Genomic DNA, 16,200 nt, shown 5'->3' with positions numbered 1-16,200 from the left:
GACAAAACCAAAATACTCATCATGGGCCAACACCGCAACACCTGGAAAAACACCTGGTGGCCCTCCGCCCTCGGGAACCCACCCTCCCTCACAGACCACGCTCACCACCTCGAAATCATCCTGAACTCCGAACTCAAAATGGACCGCCAAATCAATGCTGTCACCTCTTATTGCTTCCACACCCTCCATCTCCTACAAAAGACCTTCAGCTGGATCCCCGTAGAACACAGCAAAACCGTGACACACGCCCTCATAAGCAGCAGACTGGACTACGGCAACTCACTCTATGCCAGGATGAACAAGAACCTCACCCGCAAACTCCAGAACTTCCGGAATGCCTATGCCAGACTAGTCCTCACCCTACCACGCCACTGCCACATCACCAAACACCTGTGGACACTACACTAGCTCCCTGTTGAGAAGAGAATCATCTTCAAGCTCCTCACCCTCGCCCACACAGCCCTCCACAACACAGGACCCGCCTACATGAACCACGCCTCTCATTCCGCTCACCCAAAGATCCCTCCGCTCATCCCAACTCTCCCTTGCGACGGTGCCGCGCATCAAGAAGACAAGAACAGGAGGTCGTTCCTTCTCCTACCTTGCGGCCAACGCTAACCTACATTAGAATGCCAAATAAAATCCCAATTAGATCCATAAAAATTGACAGAAAGGTATCAGCTTGGGAGAATGTCCTCAGAAGTTCTCTAAAGCAAGCGTATTATAAAGCACAAAGCTGCACAATGAGAATAGCGCATATAGGTCTGTACCTCTCAAAGTCTAAGGAATCTGTGTGCTCTGCTCCACTCTGATCTGATCTCTCCTGAAAAACGAAAGAGCATCCCCTAGTTATAGTCACAAAAGACCTGTAAGTTGGTATCAAACGTCAAATTAACGATTGTGAGAAGGTGGACTGGTATATGCTGTCCACTAGTTCCAGTGGGCACCTTGTATCAGTCCAAACAACCACTTATGGTGAATGGTTAAAGACAACCTTTATTGAAAGCTATCCTAGTGGTAGTTATGGATAGCAGCCTTCAGGCTAAGTCTTGAAGGAATGTAAAGCAGCTTGTTTTACCAGTCTATAATCTCTTGAATGATCAAATGAAAGGACAACCACACCAGATATATATTCAAAATATATGTATTTAGGATAAAACACACCCCTCTAGTCTCTTTATGAGACTGGAGTTCGAAGTACTTAATTTACAAGTTAGCAATCAACAGTAATAGCACAAATACACGTTTGGGCACTAGGGGCATACCAAACCACACAGCAATAAAGTGGTATGAGAACCACAACGGAACTAGACACAAGGCCTAGAGCCTGTAGAATCGCTGGGACCCCCAGGAACCACCCAAAGTAGGGACTCAGGGGACCCACGGGGCCATGTGCAGTGTGTAAACACAACCGCGGTTTCCCGTTAGCTTCTATGGGCAATGTCGCGGTTGGAAATTTAAAGATTAGGGACACTTAGAATCGAGTCAGGACCAAACCCTTTTGGACTTAAGAAGTTCTTGAGCTAGCACCCACGGGAGCCCCGGAGTACTTAAGTTACCTCACTCAGGGAAGCCGGTAAATAGGTGTCTTTTGTTGTCGGGTCGCTTCGTCGATTGCAATGGAAGCTGGCAAAGAACTGCTGCTGCCGCGAAGAGGAGAAGTGTCTGAAGAGGTCCAAGCCTGGATCTAGGCTGGAAGGAACCTGAAAGCAGAGGGGACAGAGTCTGGGTCACTAGCCAGTGACCGAGGGCAGGGTGGACGAATGCCCACAGATGTCGGGTGCTTCAGGTGAGTTGATGTGTTTCTTGACTCTTCAGCCACGAGGTCCAGGAGGCTGACCCACGAAGTCTGTCGAGTGCTGCAGTGTCACCCAGTGAGGGTAAGTCAGGGCACGTCTGGGGCAACCAGGAAAGCCCAAGCAGAAGAGGAGCTGCCTTCGTGGGGACCTGCTAGCCAACGGGCTAGTGATCGCGAAGGAGCCTTGAGCGGTCACACTTGAAACTGGCCCACGGGTCACTCATGGAGTGGAAGCCAGCAATCATCGGTGCAGGAGGTGCTCAAGGCTGGGGCTACTCGGAGCCCAAAGCACAACTTCGAGGAGGTCCCTGAAGATAGTGTTGCTGCAAAAGTTCACTGTTTCCAGGGGTCACGGATCCATGTCACCCACGATAGCCACGGGCCTCAACTTTACTGTGGACTCAGGGTAGCCTCGGGGAAGTCTGGAAATCCACCTCTGGTGATGCAAATACTTCGGCGTCCGGCAGGAGCTTCAGCGCTGCAGACCCGTCAGTTGCTTCTTTGGTGCCTGCCAAGCAGGGGATTCACTCCTTGACCCCAAGGGAGATTTCGTCCGTCTTCTAGTCGAAATAGAAAGCCGAAGGTCTAGGATATATGTTGCAGAGTTTCGTCCAGTGTAATCTCAAGTCACAAGGACTGGGTTCCCAAACTTATACTAAGTTTGCGGGTTGGACATACTCTAGGGACCCACCTATGGGAAGGTTTGGAAAGAGGGGTGGTTACACCCATTTCCTTTGTCCAGTTTCACGCCAGAGCAGGGGCAGGTAGCCCCTGCTACCGGTTTGAACTGGACTATGCACAGGGACACCAAGTTTGCCACCAGTGCAGGACTTCAAAGCACCAGATAGTGCTCCCGCCCAGCCCCAATACGCATCTGCCTGTCTGGGGAGGTGGTTACACCTCCCTGGGACAGGAAACCTATTGTCCAGGCCTCCCCTGCCGGAGTTTCGGTCAGCAGCAGGAGGCCAGAGCCGTGTCTGTGGCAGAGGCATCCATTTTGCGATGCCAGGGCTCAGGAAAGTCCTACCGGGTTAGACCAGTGTGAACATGTCTCTAACTCTAGAAGGGTGGAATGCTACCCCCGCCGCCAGAACTGGCAGGGAGGTAGTATTCCAAAGCGTTTGACACCAAACACAACATGTTTTGATGCAGCCATTCTAAAGTTAGCATTTACCGCGAGGTTATAATGCACTTAAGAGTATATGGTATGGCTGTCTTACAGAACAGCCATAAGGAAGGATTTCCTAAAGCTGCAGAGGGGCTCAGCTCATGCTTGGGCACCCTCTCACACAAAACCAAGCACACTGCCTTCGGGATTGTCAAGGCCTACCATAGGAGTGGGTCATAGGTTTATATGTGTCTGTATAGGGTAGTGATATAGGTAGCCTATACCACAGTAAGGGGTGCAAGCACACCCTTACCCAGGCTGTGGTAGCAGACCTGTGGTGCCATTTTAGAGTGCTTCCCAGGGGTGGCAATCCAGCAATAAATCTATTTTGGCTCACACTGATAAAGGCCTTATCCATGGCACTAATAATTCATCCCTCCCTGGTACCTCGGTGTCTTGCTCTGTAAATGACATTACTATTGTGGAATTAATGGGCAACATAGACAAATTATTTAAAACTCATATGCTACCCATTGTCGAAAGTTTAAAAAGCATTGAAAAAAGGCTGGCGAAAGTAGAATCTTTAATGGGTGGTAAAGGGGACTCATGTATGAATTCTGTTAAGCGAACAATGCTGCTTTCTACTGTTTCTGCTCCTGCGGTATCACCTTCTATTCTGCCTTCACATCAGATAGTTAGTCAAGTTGACTGTAGTACAAATAATACAAAGAATAATCACGCAGGAAGAGCTAACATTCCCCAGTCAATTCAGTCAAAAAAGGATAGAGCTTGCTGGGGAGAAAATACTCCACCACAAGGGGATGCAATGCTTGATAGAAAGAGTCGCTACTTGGTTCCTACGGCTAAGATGCGTGGATCTTTCTCTATCAATCTTCCACCAGAAGCTGTTCCTCTTGTAGTGGTGCTTGCAGGTGTCCCCACTCTGAAGGATGATGCTATAGAGGGATATCCACAACTAAAAAATAAGGTTATCCATTGGTTAGGAAAAAACCGCCCCCTCCCCTCGTACATTAACGGGGAAATTTTGCACGTCAGGCGTTTACCATGGCTGGGTAATATACCAAAAAACATAAATGGGGACATTATCTTGATCAACTTTAGAGACCCCAGAGCGGTTAATCACATCTTAAACTGGCACATTAATCACAGCAGCTCTTCTATTACTACCTGGGAATTAACCTATTTTTATCTTAGAACTAGGCCAGTCTCCACCTTTAATCTTGGGGCTCCACCTTGTATTCAATCTAATGCTTCGATTTCGACGAGAAATCGTTTTGAGGTGTTAGCTAACCTTGAAGATGTAGATTGACTTAATAACAACGAGGTCATGATAGCGAGCCCTGCAGAGCCATTGTTTGACCCATTCCCTTTTATCAATGAGATAAGAAACCCACAACAGGAAGTAATTACAGATATCTGTCCTAAGTACTCAACTGTCCCCGATCTTCTATCAACAGCTAATTCCCCGATCAACTCTCAGGGAATCACGGGGAGCTTATTCTCCTGGAATATTGCCGGGCTGACTTCCAAATTGGAATCCGTAGACTGGATCTGTTTTGTTAATAACTATGATTTATGCATATTCCAGGAGACTTGGTCATGTGAACCCTGTTTTGTTCAGGGATATCTGAATTACACCGTGCCGGCTTCAAAGGGCCCTAGGGGAAGACCCATGGGAGGCCTAACAATATGGGTTCGCCAGAGTTTAAAGCTGGTTATTAAAGTTGTTGATACCAAAAATCAAGATATCCAATTAATCAGATTGGATCTAGACAAATTAGGTAGATTGGATATCTATAATGTTTATGTCCGGAGTAATAAGGGGGGGAGGTCTGACGTTCTAGTTGCTTTAACTAGTCTTCTCGACACCTATTCCTTAAACAATAATATTGTCATTGCGGGCGACTTTAATAGAACATTTGAACCCTTAATTAACGATGATGACTTATTTGGTGATGAGGAGGATCGACAATGGGGTGTTCCTAAACTAGAGCTTCCACCGGTTGTGCGGTGGACTCTCGATGTTATTGGCCTAAATACTTTATGTTATGAAAGGGGCTTAAGAGCCCTAAATGGTAGGACTAGTGGCGACAGGAATGGGTCAAGTACATTTGATAATGGCCGACATAACAGTAGAATTGATTATGTGTTATGTAGTTTAAAATTATGGCCTCTGATTTGTGACATGGAGGTTGTAGGAAGGATTGAGAGTGACCACAATCCCTTGTGCACTATCCACAAATGGTGGTCCTACACCATCGTACCTCCATGTTCTTCTGCGACTGTTCCTCCTAGGATTGTCCCCACAAATGATATGCGGAGACTAAGGTGGGAAAACGTAGCAATCAACCACCAGGCCATTGCTGAGATCAATGGTCAGGTGGACATAGCAATATCAGCTATAGAGCACCTTAATCCACTTAGCATTGGCTTAGATAAGGTTGAAGGATTACATAATTCTCTCTTTTGTGCAATCAAGGAGTACTTCCTCAAACCCGTGAAAAATAAAGGTAATAAAGCCCATAAGCCTGCTAAATGGTATAATGAACAATGTAGGGAAACACGACTAGCCTTAGGTGCAGCTATCAAGGGGGGGCAATCCACTTCAATTCAAGCCGCTAGAAAGAACTATAAAACTAGTATAGTTAAGGCTAAAAAAGCTTGGGACGAACAGCACTGGACCGAGTTAAAGGCAGCTAGTGACAGTAGGGACTCCCGGTTATTTTGGCACATTGTTAGATGGGGAAAATTTGGTTTCCCCGAGTCCCCGCATAACAACGTGCCTGAAGAAGAATGGATAAAATTCTTTAAAAACCAGTATGCTGCACCAAATAATGATAACATGGCCCAGGAAATCAGTGTAGACCTTCCCAAAGTGAACCTCTTTGGTATAGCTGAAATTATGTTGGCCCTGAACACGGTCGCTTGTGGACGTGCCCCTGGTCTTGATGGAGTGCCAGCTGATATATTTGTAAATGACAAGGAGCGCTGGAGCCAGTATATCCATCTTCTTATTAATGCTATTGCTTTGGGTGCTGCGGTACCAAAATCCTGGCAGGGCGCAGTTATCATTCCCATCTTTAAGAAAGGTGATCGATCTCTACCGGGTAATAACAGGCCAATAAGCCTCATAGATGCCATTCAAAAGGTCGTGGGACGTGTGATCGTCAATAGGCTCCTGGATTGGGTGGATGAGACCAATGCTCTCTCACCATTCCAGGCTGGCTTTCGACGGTCCACAAGCACGGTGGATCAGGTTTTCCGTTTCACCCTGTTACAATGGAAGACGGTGGTGCTGGGCAAAGGAAGCTTGTATGCGGCCTTTGTTGATCTACGGGCCGCTTTCGACCTTGTCCCCCGATCTAAGCTTTGGACGGCCCTAAATAAGCAGGGTCTTCCTAGCGATTTATTATCTTTGATAATGAGGCTACACAAATCTAACTACGCCAGAATCCAGTGGGGAGGACTCGGTTCGGTAACCTCGGACTTCCCTGTAGAGAGGGGAGTCCGGCAGGGATGTTCGATGGCTCCTGTCCTTTTTACCTTATACATTAATGATGTTGTTGCCCGCATGACTTCTGCACAAGTGGACGCTCCCTTTTTAGCTGGGACTAAAATCCCTATTTTAATGTTTGCAGATGACACGCTCATCCTATCTAAAACCCCTAGTGGTTTGCAGTGTGCCTTGTCTATGTTTGACCAATTTTGTGGGGAGTATGGATTAGAGGTTAATATTGCCAAAACAAAGCTTATGATATTCAACCCCCACCGTAGCTTTAAATCTAAAATTATTTTAAATGATCGCCCGCTAGAAGTAGTGAATACCTTTACATATTTGGGTATGCATATATCTAGCGAGAAGAACTGGCGGCATCATGTTGACATTGCTACACTTAGACATAGGCAATTGGCAGGTGCTATTTGTACAGAGCATAGAAAATCATTGACCAAACCTGTAAAACCAGTTTTACAGGTGTATGATGCAAAAGCTCTAGGCTCCGCTTTATACGGTGCCAAGCTTTGGGGCTTTGAGAAGGTTGCTGCTCTTCAATCCTCAGAGAACACATTTTTTAGGGCAATAACAGGCGTCCCTAAAAGTACTCCATTGTTGCCCCTTAAATTTGATCTGGGTAGAAAAGCAATCTCAGACCTGGTACAACTTCGCCCCATCCTGTATTGGCGCAGGCTATGGACGACTTCTGTCCTTTCTCATTATGCAGATGGTTTTTTAGACATTATAAGGTCCGATGTTTTTCACAAAATAGGATGGTTAGACTCACTTAGGAAATCCCTGTCTGAACTTGGCCTGTGCTCACTTTGGGATGATCCGGCGAGAGCCAGTTTCCCATCTAAAAGCACTTTAAAGAATATTTATTGGGAGAAGGTTGCTCGCCGGTATTGGAATAGCTCGAGTGCCGGCTCTATGACCGGAGAGTTCCTAGAGGCCAAGATGTATCCTTGTCTAGAACCATATTGGGACATTATAACAAGGCCCATGGAAAGAAAGCTTCTTTTCCAACTGAGAGCAGGTTCACTTCCCCTCAAATTCTTGACATCAAAGTGGGAAGGGGGATCTTGTAACGGATGCCCTGCTTGTGGCATCAGTAAAGAAACTATTGGTCATTTTCTATTTGCCTGTAAGAGTTACGCGGTCCCAAGGCGTAACTGGTTGTCCCCGATGTGTAAAAATCTAGGAACAACCAGTGGTAGCGTGGCCCTGCGTATTATACGTACCAGCACTCTGCCATGGATTTCAGTAGCCACTGCAAAATATCTAGGCTGGGCGTGGTCGATTAGACAGAGACTGCTAGTCGTTTGACTATTCTCATGATCAGGGAGAGACTGCTAGTCTTTTGATTATTCTCTCCTATGTCATTTTCTCTCTGCATTTCCATTTCTATATTATGGTTTTAAAAGCATTTTTCCAATTATTTATTCTGTGTCTTTTTAAACTTAAATCACTTACCGCCAAAAGAACAGTACGTTTTATAGGGTCATGACTAAGACAAAAATTGCACATGTATGCTTTGAATTTGATCTTTTGATTATAATTTAATCTTATTTTTAACTATTGTATGAAACTGTTTATTGTAATTGTATTTTTGCTTTTATGAATGATATTCGAATAAAGCATACTTTGACTTGACTTGACTTGACTGACTTGTAATCTCAAGTCACAAGGACTGGGTTCCCAAACTTATACTAAGTTTGCGGGTTGGACATACTCTAGGGACCCACCTATGGGAGGGTTTGGAAAGAGGGGTGGTTACACCCATTTCCTTTGTCCAGTTTCACGCCAGAGCAGGGGCAGGTAGCCCCTGCTACCGGTTTGAACTGGACTATGCACAGGGACACCAAGTTTGCCCCCAGTGCAGGACTTCAAAGCACCAGAGAGTGCTCCCGCCCAGCCCCAATACGCATCTGCCTGTCTGGGGAGGTGGTTACACCTCCCTTCGGCAGGAAACCTATTTTCCAGACCTCCCCTTCCGGAGTTTTGGTCAGCAGCAGGAGGCCAGAGCCGTGTCTGTGGCAGAGGCATCCATTTTGCGATGCCAGGGCTCAGGAAAGTCCTACCGGGTTAGACCAGTGTGAACATGTCTCTAACTCTAGAAGGGTGGAATGCTACCCCCGCCACCAGAACTGGCAGGGAGGTAGTATTCCAAGATGTTTGACACCAAACACAAAATGTTTTGATGCAGCCATTCTAAAGTTAGCATTTACCGCGAGGTTATAATGCACTTAAGAGTATATGGTATGGCTGTATTACAGAACAGCCATAAGGAAGGATTTCCTAAAGCTGCAGAGGGGCTCAGCTCATGCTTGGGCACCCTCTCACACAAAACCAAGCACACTGCCTTCGGGATTGTCAAGGCCTACCATAGGAGTGGGTCATAGGTTTATATGTGTCTCTATAGGGTAGTGATATAGGTAGCCTATACCACAGTAAGGGGTGCAAGCACTCCCTTACCCAGGCTGTGGTAGCAGACCTGTGGTGCCATTTTGGAGTGCTTCCCAGGGGTGGCATAATACATGCTTCAGCCCCTGGTAGGCCTCTGAGGTACCTATTCCCTAGGTACATGATATACCATATACTAGGGGCTTATAAAGCACTCCATAATCCAATTAGATGTACCTAATGTACATGCAAACCATTTTAGAGAGGAAGCAGCTAGGCTGTGATCTTGATTAGCAGGGCCACAGCCAGACTATGGTCGAAAAACAGTGAAACACCAGCAAAAAGTGGGGGTACCCATGTGAAGCAGATCCTACTCTCCTACAGTCGGTGCTCAGATTGAACCCAATAAGCCTTGGCAACAGGAACCCACGCAGGAAGAGAAAAGATGCTTCGGTGCAGACCAGCAAGGTCCTGGGGACTCCCCAAGCAATGGAGAGTCAGGGTTCGTCTGCAGCAACCAGGGAAGCCCAATTAAAGTTAGAGTTGCCTTCACAGAGATCCACCAGTCAACGGACCAGGGATCGCGAAGGGACCTCGAGAGGAATCACACAATACCAGCCCACTGGACACTCGGTGAGTGTAGGCCAGTAATCCTCGGTGGAGACACTGCTCGGGGTGTGGATTACAAGTAGCCCAAAGCACAGCCTCAAGGATCGACTAGAATCATATGCACTTGCAAATGTGCACGGTGTCCAGGGGTTCTGGTTCCACGGTCTCCACGAGGGCTACGGGTCTCGGCTTTGCTGGGAGCTTGGGTCAGCCTCTGGGAAGTCTGGGAACCACCTCCTGTATTGCAAATTCTTCGGAGTCCGGCGGGAGCTTCGGAAATGCAAACCGGTCAGATGCGTCTTAGGTGCCTGCCTTGCAGGTGAGTAACTCCTTTACGTCAAGGCGGATTCTTCAGTCATCTAGCGCCTAGTAGATTGTCGAAGTTCTGGGATTATATATCAGAGTTTCGTCCAGGTCTAAACTCCTGTAGCCAGGGGTTCCTATCTTATACCCAAGGAAGGGGTGGGACAAACTCTAGGGACCCACCTATGGGAGGGTCAGGAAAGTGGGGTGGCTACACCCAATTCCTTTGTCCAGTGTCGCGCCAGAGCAGGGGCTGGTAGCCCCTGCAACCTGTTTGAGCTGGACTATGGACAGGGACACCAAATGTGCCCCCAGAGCAGATTTCAAAGCACTCTTGGAGTGCACCCACCCAGCCCCAATACACTAAAGCCTGTCTGGGAGGTGGTGACACCTCCCTGTGACTGGAAACCTATTGTCCAGGCCTCCCCTGCCGGAGTTTTGTCCAGCAGCAGGAGGGCAGACTCTTGTCTTTGGCTGGCAGCATCCATTTTGTGATGCCAGGGTCTGTTAAGCTAGTACCGGGTATACCGGTGCAGTCATGTCTCTCCCTCTAGAAGGGTAGGATCATACTCCTACACCAGTTACTGGTGTGGGGGTATGATACAAAGGGGTTTGACACCAAACACAACATGTTTCCATGCAGCCATCCCAAAGTTAGCATTTACCGCAAGGTTATAATGCACTTAAGAGTATATGGTCTGGCTGCATCACAAACAACCCCGTAAAAAGGTTCTGAAAGCTGCAGAGGGGCTCTGCTCATGCATGGGCACCCTCTCACATGAAACCCAGCACCCTGCCTTCAGGAATGGTAAGGCCTGCCATAGGGGTGACTGATAGGTTTACATGTGCAGTGATATGGAGAGATATAGTGAACCTATATCTCATTAAGGGGCGCATGCACCACCTTACCCAGGCTGCCGTAGCAGACCTGTGGTGTCATTTTGGAAGGCTTCCCAGGGGTGGCATAATACATTCTGCAGCCCCTGGTAGGCCTCTGGGGTTCCTATGCCCTGGGTACATAGTATACCATATACTAGGGACTTAAAATGGTACCCCGGAATCCAATCTGAAGTGTACCTAAAGTACTGGTAATCAATTTAAAGGGGAAAGCAGATAGGCTGGGGTCCTGAATAGCAGGATCCCAGCCAAACTAAGTTGAAAACCAGCAGAACACCAAGAAAAAAAGTGAGGGCAACCATGCAGTCAGATTCCACCTTCCTACATAACCCCCCACCACCCCGAAACGAAAGGAGATGAGGCTAACCTTGGCCAATTGAGCCTTTATTGACTAAGTGGCCATATAAGGAAGAACCTGCACTAGCATGGTCACCCCCTGTTTTATGGACCACTAAGCAATCCCTAACCCCAAGGGTATGGGATGATCTACACCATTTGGAGTCACTACCGGTAGTGAGTTTTGGCAAAGTAAAAGGTTGGTGGGGTGGCTGAGTAAAGAAGTGAGGCCCTAATAAAGTTGGTCTCAGCTTCCTCAGATCACTGCTCACCATGGAGGCCTTTCTTTCCATAGTTTACGTAGTGGGTCGCGACACTGCTCGTCATACTAGCAAATAGCCCCAAAGAATTCTGGATAATGTAGTGGCAGCGGTGAGTACGCCTATGCCACGAGTATGTGAAATAATGCCATCCCTGGACACGTGTTTCGAGGTAATTGCCTCTCGTCAGCAGGGAGCAGGTAGGTATGCGGGGTGCCAAGTAGACTGCCAAAATATATAGGTAAAGTACCTTTCAAGGCGCGCAGGTGCAGACACCAGGCTCGTCAGCCCAAAGTCGCTCGAAAGAGCTTTAAATAGTTTACGTAGTGGGTCGCGACACTGCTCGTCATACTAGCAAATAGCCCCAAAGAATTCTGGATAATGTAGTGGCAGCGGTGAGTACGCCTATGCCACGAGTATGTGAAATAATGCCATCCCTGGACACGTGTTTCGAGGTAATTGCCTCTCGTCAGCAGGGAGCAGGTAGGTATGCGGGGTGCCAAGTAGACTGCCAAAATATATAGGTAAAGTACCTTTCAAGGCGCGCAGGTGCAGACACCAGGCTCGTCAGCCCAAAGTCGCTCGAAAGAGCTTTAAATAGTTTACGTAGTGGGTCGCGACACTGCTCGTCATACTAGCAAATAGCCCCAATAATACGTAAATTGCCTTTCTTTCCATGACTGAATTGTATCTGGCCTTAATGGTCAACCTTTGGCTGTTTACAGCTGGGGGTTGGGCCCCTTTGGTTGGAACGCTGGGGGGACATGGTAGGTTTGGAACCTTTTGGTCTCAGGATTGCCTTTGCCCAACATAGTCGATCTGGGGGAGGTCAATACCCAAGGGTAAGGGAGATCCCTCAGTGTGTTGAGGAATTTGCCCCTGGCTAGGGCTCCAAGACTGGGTGCCCCTAATCTGCTGATGGGGAGGGGGTCCTCTGGACAGGGGGCCCTGTGTGGTCCACTGACCTCCCTAATCTCTGCAGCCCTGAGCTGACTGAGGTAGGGTAGAGAGGGGCAGGTTACCTGCTCCAGACTGGGTACCACCATGGAAGGGTCCCCTGCCATCAGGGGTGTTGCCAGGACAGGCCTGACCACCTCTGGGGCAGTTCCTTCACTAGGGGTAGGATCAGTTCCCTGAGGAGGCTGACCCTTACCTGTAGTCTGGGGGGAAGAAGACTTTTCTTCAACCTTTGTGCTCTCTTGTGGAGGAGAGTGGGCCATTTTTTCAGGCTCCATCACTCCAAAATTTCCCTGGGGTTGGGCTGTGGCCATCACAGCCCCACCAACTCTATCAGGGAGGCCTAACATTCTAAAATGCGCCTGGTATTCAACTTCAGCCCAGGCTGAAATTTCCAGATCATTGCCCAACAGGCAATCTACAGGCAAGTTTGGGGACACTGCCACTCTCTTTGGGCCAGTGACCCCTCCCCACCTGAGATTGACTATGACCCTGAGATGGTCTGTCCTGATACCATCAATGTTGGTCACCTGGTACTTGAACTGAGGTAAAAGCTGTTAAGGGGGTCTAGTTTCCCTGTCACCATGGTGACACTAGCCCCTGTGTCCCTGAATGCCAAAGCTTTTTGACCATTGATTAGGGGCTCCTGTCTGCACTTGCCCAAAGTATTGGGACTCATAGTAAAGGTCGCAAATCCCATGCCACAATCACAGACTGAGGATGCCTGTGAGGGGGACCTCTCTAAATGAGGGCCCACCTCTGTTCCCCATGAAAAAGCACCTAACTTTTTGGGTGCACTACCACCACCTGAGGGATTACTTCTGGTAGTACCAGGAGGAGTGGTAGTATTGCTAGGAGGAACATTTTCTTTATTGCAAACCCTAGGGCAACTGGGATCATTGATGCAGTGGCCAGGCTTTTTGCACTCATGGCAAAAGGGGTTCTTTTCAGGGGAGGAAGGAGTTTCGGGCCCACCCCCAGAAGAGGACTTTTGGGCCCTGTAGTGGACTTATCCCCACCTTTCTCTTGGGTCTTGGAAGAATCTTTCTTCTGGTCACCACCCTGTGTCTTTGGCTTTACTCTGGTTCTGACCCATTTGTCTGCCTTCTTTCCCAATTCTTGGGGAGAGGTCAGATCAGAGTCCACTAGGTACTGGTGTAAAAGCTGGTTTTGACAATTATTAAAGATCTGCTCCCTCATAATCAAATTGTACAATCCTAAATATAATACACCTTTCTGCCATGTATCCAACCTTCCAGAGCCTTAGTAGCACAATTTACAAAGTCAACCCGGTCTGGAGGAGTCTGAGCCTTTTGGGTATCTCTGAACCTCAACCTGTACTGTTGAGTGGTTAGGCCAAAACCATCAATCAGAGCACTCTTCAAGACTTTGTAATTGTCAGCATCCTCTTCTCTAACAGTGAGGGGCTTGTCTCTACCTTTGTCTGCAAAGGTGAGCCACAATATTTCTGCCCACTGCTCCTGAGGGACCCTCTGTACTTTCCAGTGCAGTTATCCATTTGTGGATGTCATCCCCCTCTGGTAGGGAGGGACAATCTTGTTCAGGTTCCTATGTTCATGAGTATGATCTCTACCTCTAGGGACACTGTTGCTGCCACCATGGGCTCTATCCCCATCTTTGTGAAGCTCTCTGGGGCTCCAGGGATTCCTTATCTAGTGCCAACTGCCCTCTCTTGATCCATGGCCAAAATCTCCACCTCTGGGCCGGAAGCTCCGCCTACGGCCTGGAAGCCCCGCCTCCAGCCCGGAAGCCCCGCCTCCGGGCCGGAATTTTCGGCCCGAGTGCGGACGTAAAGTTAGTAGTCGTAAATCCATTCTGTGAATAGCAAAAGTAGTAAGTTTATTCTGTGAATCGCAAAAGTAGTAAGTTCATTCTGTGAATACCAGAAGTAGTAAGTGCATTCTATGAATACCAAAATGGTACTAAATTTAGGATTTTGTCTTAAGTTTGTTCTGTGAATCGGGCCCTGAGTGTTTGCACTCCTCCCTGTCTTCAACTTCCTAGCTGTACACATATTTCTCAATTCCACGAATGTGAGATGGTCATACTTGGATGACAATGGTCATACTCGGATGACAAGGAGCCACTGGTTTACTTGTTCTTTTACTTTCCTCTTCGTCTATCTTCATTTCCCCCTTTTCTTTTTCTCTTTCCTCTAACAAAAATTAACTTTCTTTTTTATGTATTGTATTCAATCTTGCATTTACACAGGTTCTATGTATACCAATGTTGTATAATATGTTATATCTATTTTTCTTGGGTATTTCTCTTTAATTGTCACCTTTTTAGGTACATTAATATAAGTGTTAAAATGTTTTTGAAACTTTACTCTTATAACTTACCTATTATGCAGTTACTATTTATCTATTCTTGTACTTTTACTATCTGATTGACTTTGATTAAGTTGATATTTGTACCCCTGTGTTTTTGTTTTTCTTCAAATAAAAATTACTTAACAAAAAAAAAAAAAAGAATCATCATGATCCTCCTGGTCAGCTTCAGAGTCCTGGTCATAGGTGTTGTCATCTTGGCCTTTCCTCTTCTGCTGCCCCACCCATCCTGCCTACCTTATAAGACCCTGGGGTCTTTCTGAGGTCATCCAATGGTAAAACCTCCATGAAGCGTTGAGTATTTGCACTCCTCCCTGTCTTCACCTTCCTGGCTGTACACATGTTTCTCAATTCCACGAATGTGAGATGGTCATACTTGGATGACAAGGAACCACTGGCTTCAGGTCTTGAAGAGATACTAGTGTAGTGAGGTGTTGCACCTACCTAACCTAGTGGGAGCTACTAGACTCTCTTGAGTTGGGGAAAAGGGGTGTGCTGGTTCCTTTGCTAACCCAACTCCAAGTTCAGTAGAACTTATTTTATTCTAGACTTGATTTATATGTACCTATGTACCTATAGTGGTTTTCAGTTAGTCACTCAAAGAGGTTCTCCGGTAAAGAATAGCAAGCTTGAATCCAACCGCTGCACACCAATGTGAGAAGTTGGCCTGGTATATGCTGTCCACTAGTTATAGTGGGCACCTTGTACCAGTCCAAAAAACCCTTCTTGATGAATAGGTTTAAAGACAACCTTTATTGAAAGCTATCCTAGTGGTAGCTATGGAGAGCAGCCTTCAGGCTAAGTCTTGAAGGAGTGTAAAGCAGCTTGGTTTACCAGATCATAACCTCTTGAATGACCAAATGAAAGGAGAACCACACATGGTATACATAAAATATATTTATTTATTTCTAAACACTCACTACTAATCTCTTTATGAGATTAGAGTCAAAGATACACAATAATACAGTTCTAAAACGACAGTAAATAGCACAATATACAATGGGCCCCAGGGGGGGACCAAACCATATATTAAGAAAGCGGTATAAGAACCACGACTTGACTAGACACAGTGCCTAGAGCACGTAGAATCGTTGGGACCCCAAGGAACCACCCAAGGCAGTGAAACAGGAGACCCACGGGGGGCGCGTGCAGTGTGAGAACACAGTCGCAAGCCCTGTACTATTCTATGGGAAAGTCGTGGTTTGAATTTTAGAAGTTAAGGACACTTAGGAGAGGACTTTTAGCAAACCCCTTTAGACTTAGGGGGTTCTAGGGCCAGCACCCACAGGAGCACCGGAGTTCTCGAGTTACCTCACCCAGGGAAGCCGGGTGCATAGGTGTCAATTGGTGTTGGGAATCATCGTTGATTTCAATGGCGATCTACTGCAAAGTGCTGCTGCGGGGAAGAAGAAAAGTGTCCGGTGTGATCCAAGCCTGGATTGAAGATCAGAAGAACCTGAAAGCAGAGGGGACAGAGTCTGGGTCTCTTGCCAGTGACCAAGGGCACGATAGACGAATGCCCCCCGATGTCGGATGTTTCAGGTGCGAAGAGGTGAAGCTTGACTCTGCAGCCACGAGGACCAGGAGGCATCGACGATGACCAGGAGCTGGATTCGAGCTGTCCTACGAAGGTTGTTGAGTGCTGCGGTGTCGGTGCTCGGATT

The 16,200-nt window shown here is 47.3% G+C and overlaps 1 protein-coding gene across 2 annotated transcripts in view; it reads left to right on the top strand.

Annotated features, from left to right (window-relative positions):
- Nucleotides 1-16,200, top strand: part of LOC146830108 (riboflavin transporter 2-like) — a 349,232-nt gene that overhangs the window by 24,112 nt on the left and 308,920 nt on the right. The gene's annotated exons all lie outside the window — the stretch shown is intronic.

This window comes from Triturus cristatus, chromosome 5_1 (assembly GCF_964204655.1).
Source record: "Triturus cristatus chromosome 5_1, aTriCri1.1, whole genome shotgun sequence".
NCBI classification, from domain to species: domain Eukaryota; kingdom Metazoa; phylum Chordata; class Amphibia; order Caudata; family Salamandridae; genus Triturus; species Triturus cristatus.
Note: the sequence above shows the minus strand (reverse complement) of the source record. Positions and strands in the feature narration are given on the sequence as shown.